Source organism: Salminus brasiliensis, chromosome 5 (genome assembly GCF_030463535.1).
Source record: "Salminus brasiliensis chromosome 5, fSalBra1.hap2, whole genome shotgun sequence".
NCBI classification, from domain to species: domain Eukaryota; kingdom Metazoa; phylum Chordata; class Actinopteri; order Characiformes; family Bryconidae; genus Salminus; species Salminus brasiliensis.
Genome location: NC_132882.1, coordinates 41,292,593 through 41,297,281, shown reverse-complemented (window position 1 = coordinate 41,297,281; position 4,689 = coordinate 41,292,593).

Sequence of the window (4,689 nt, the reverse complement as noted above, 5' to 3'; positions counted from 1 at the left end):
GCATAACCCCAACCCTGCCCATTCCCCCACAAAGACTACCTGAACAGTGAAGCATGGGGGGGGCAGTATCATGTTGTGGGAATGGTTTTCCTCAGTGGGAGCTGGACTGTTTGTTAAAATTGAATAAATCTTTGAAGTAAATCTAAGTAGAAGCTTAAGAGTAAGATTTCAAGCTGTTTTTGCAGCAAAATGTGCTCCCACTAAGTGCTGATCTGAAGAGTTAATACTGGGTTGAATGGATAAGACTCTGAAACAGATACATATCCGAACATAAATCTGTCTTCAGTTTGAGCACAGAACACTACTTTCTGAATATTTCTTCACTCCTAAATCACGCCTTCTTACTATCAGCTACATAACCCATCACTTGTCTCCCCCTGGTGTCCAAAAGAGGGACTGCCTGAGTGATTTTCTTACATTGATTTGCCAGATCATAACATAATCCTTCAGCCAGTTGACAGCAGGTGCCAAGTATTCTCACTAGCTAGTGGCCAGCGTCTTACGTTGCAGCACAATAGGCGTTCTGGAACTGTGATTTGGGGGGCACAAAGGTGCCAAGGTGGGCAATCACTAATTGTCTTCCCACAGACGTACTGTTGCAGTGGTTTCCACTAAAATCCCATTTCTCATTTGTTCTTAATTATTATTTGAAAAAAAGGTTTAAGCTGTAATAACGGATGCATGAAAAGTCCTAATCATGAGCTGCCAGATTCAGCAAAAAATAATCTTCAGCCCAAAGTTTCTATAATAAGGGCGAGTTCACTTTATTTTAGGCCTTTTAAGTATTTACCGGGTGATTTCTAGGCACCTCAGAAAAAAAAAAAAAAGTAATACAAAAGTAATACAAATAAAACCATTCCCCCGGTCCCCATAGAACTCCATTCAATGGCAAAATACACATTACACACATTGTACAGACTCGCCTCAGCTAACACAGACTCCAATTCAAGATATACACAATTATATTTTACTGGAAGAAACTGTAATTCTAGAATTGTACGTTCTATAACGTAATTCAGACTAGTACAAATTTACAAAGTACAATGTTTTTTTTATATCAATAATAATATTCTTACTACAAAATAAATTGTACATTTTAAAGATTAGTGAAAAGTCAGAATTCATTTCCGGATAAGAAGACTTTGACTTTTACTGGTCAGAATTTAGATTTAGACACCTTGAATTACAATTTCTACAAGTAAAACAATCTTTAATGGAACTTTTTACTAGTAAAAATGTAATAGTAGATAAGAGAGAATAAATGGTAACATATGTCTAGTTTATGGAAAGCTGTTTGAGCCTAATCACAAGCTGCAAGTCAGTTTTTACTGTATCCTATATCCTATATCCTAAACGCACAACTAATGAAAACTGAATTAGAGATCTCTGGAATTAGCATTTAAATTGAATTAATTTACAGATATGCTGACCTGGACCTTTTTACTAGTCAGAATTACATTGGAGATTTCTGGAACTACAGTTTCTGCTAGTTTTTACTAGTAAAACTAAAATTATAGGAAAGAAAGAATGAAATGTCATGTCAATCAATGGAAAAAATTGACTAGTCAGAATTACATTAACAATATATCTTGCTGGCAACATGACTAGTCAGAATAGCTTTATAGATCTGTAGATCTGATATTATTACTAGTAAATATTTTCATAGCTAAACTCCGAGATGAGAGTTTCTACTTGAAAAAAAAATAATTACAGAGATCTGGAATTTGAGGTTTTACCAGCAAAAACTGAGGTTAGGACTTGGATTACTGGTGTGATTTCAGGTTAAAATCAGGTTTAAAAGCCATATTCATATCCTAAAGTTTTTATAGCTAAAACCTGATTAAACAGTAAACAGCATTATTTTTATATGAATGGAAAGAATTATTTTTATGTGATTTTACCCTAAAACGGATTGCCATATTGATCTGATATTGTTACTAGTAAAGATTGTTTTGCTAATATTTGAAATTAGAGTTTCTACTAGTAAGAACTAATTATAGAGATCTGGAATTTGAGGTTTAACCAGCAAAAACTGAGTTAGGACTTGGATTTCTGGTGTGATTTTAGACTAAAACGGCTTACCATATTGATCTGATATTGTTACTAGTTACATTTTTACTGCTGAACTCTAAATGAGAGTTTCTCCTAGTAAAAACTGTATTACATAGATCCCAAATATGAAAATTTTACTAGTAAAACCTGTGTTAGGACTTGTACCACTGGTGTGATTTTAGGCTAAAAAGGCCTGCCATATTGATCTGATATTATGACTAGTAAAGATTTTATAGATAATCTCTGAAATGAGAGTTTCTACTAAACCAAGATTTGACTTGCACTGTTTTTTTTTTTAGCTAAACCTTCTTGCCGTTCTAGTCGATATTACATAAAGGTAAAAGTCTAGTCCAGTTTGCCTGGTCAGAATGTTGATATATCTGTAGATCTGATCTGATTACAAGTAAAATATTCACAGTTGCGTTTCTACTAGTTAAAAACTGCATTGCAGAGAACCTGAATTTGAGTTTTTGCTAGTCAAAATTGAGTTTCAGCTTGTAGCTCTGTTTGCATTTTAGGCTAAAACTGCTTAAAACAGTTTAGTAAAGAATGTAACAGATAGAACGGAAAGGTAAAATAGACTAAACAACAAAAAAACTAACAAAAATTTGTTGCCAAATATTCAACATTACAAAAACAACACAACGAATATTGCATATTTGACATGATTCAGTTTTAAGACCATACAGCCTGTGACTTTAGGCCAACGTATTTGGTTCAGTCCAACTAAAACTAGTCCGATTCAGCTGGATGAAGCATGAAGCTGGCCACCCGGCCTGCTTTCTAGCTTACAAATGGCCCTACCATCTCTTGTGAACATCTGCTTGAGGAGACAGTACCCGTCTGACCATGAGGGGGCACTGCTACTCAAGTATTGTGCGAAGCATGTCAATCATCACCCTCCCAAAATCACAGCACTGACCTTAAAGCAGCTTTCCAAATCTGTTTACTAAATTAATAGCAAGAATGAGTCCTTGTGGGAAAGAGAAAGGTCTAAGATTAAGGTCTAAGGTTCCTCCAAGTGTACGCAATTACAAAAATCCAGGGCACTGAGGTACACAGTCCGTCGGGACGCATCAGTTCTGCTGGCAAATGCCAATTAGAGCTGCCTGTTGAGGCATTCAGACTGTAGTTGAAAGCAGGCCTAAGGACGTAAACAACAATTTGGCCTGATTTAAAGGTGAATTTCTGAAAACATGCTTCACTACTTTCGACATTTTAAATGTCAGGACAATTCCAGGTTGTTAACCTTAGACGGCTCATCGTAAGGGAAACAGGATTCCCCCCCTTTTTTAAAACAATAGTCCGGCATATGTAAACAGATAAGGGTCGTCCATTCGTCCATGCAGCCCTCATTTAGCTAATGGGTAGCTAGGCTTTTAGGGATAAGGCCATGTACAGCTGACCATCAGCTGAACAGCACAAACACATCAGGCCAGCTTTAATCATTTGCATACAACTAACTCTGAAACACTATTTTCATCTACAATATGACCAAATGTTTATGGACGCCACCGCTAAAAAGAGTGCATTCAGCTACTTTAAGTTACAGCCATTGCTGACACAGATGTGCAAATGCACATAGCTTGTCTAGTTCCTGTAGAGAAGTAAAGTACTGAATAGGACTCACTGGAGCAGATAGACATGGACCTGTTGGCACCGTGCTGCTTAACACCAGGCATGGGCTAGAGAGGTATAAAGGCCCCAAGCATGGAGCTAGGGAAACCATATTCTCTGGGATGATGGTTGGTGCTCCATCTAATACATTTGGGACAGGTTGGGGATGATGAGGTGGGGTGGCAATCATCCTCCAACATCGGTTAGAATACTATTGTATGGGCTATTGATAACAGCTCTGCAAGCTGCCGCTGTTGGGCCCTTGAGCAAGGCCCTTTACCCTCTCTGCTCCCTGGAGTTGGCTGCCCACAGCTCTGGGTGTGTGTGTGTGTACTCACTGCCCCTTGTTCACTACCACAGATGGGTTAAATGCAGAGGACACATTTTGCTGTACATAGTACAGTGACAAATACGTGCACCTTTGCTGCAGAATGCAATCAAATCCTCACAGCAATGCGGCCAAATCAAGTGGAAAACCTTCCCCCACCCCCCCTGGACAGTTACAACAAAAGCAGGACATACGGTTTTTAACGATAGCCTTGTTTTTAGGAGAAACAATTAACGCGCAAGTGTCCAAACACTTTTGTCCATAGCGTAGCTACCTACTGAGCATAGAGCAGCTCAAAGTTAAAGTGGTCATTCTAGAGACTAGGATTTTCTATCATAATGAAAGGTGTTGTGCTTGATGTGGTGATCATGGACATCGCCAGCTCTCGATACTAACTTGCTCTACCTTTGTTTAAAAGAAAAAGCATAAGACCTGTTACACTGAAAGGAGTGCAGCACATTTTTTTAAAATTATATATAAAGTATTTTTTGGTACCTCCTACTGGTACACTGATACCATACTGAGAAAAGGTCTTTAAATATATATAATTGAACCGACAATCCATCCTGATTACTTTACTCAGTGCTTCCTTGGTTGAATGAGATGTGAAATTTGTGTTAAAACCTGCAGGAAGAAGGTAGATCTCCAGATCTTTTTTTGCAACCAGGGGAAAAAAAAACTCACAAAAAACC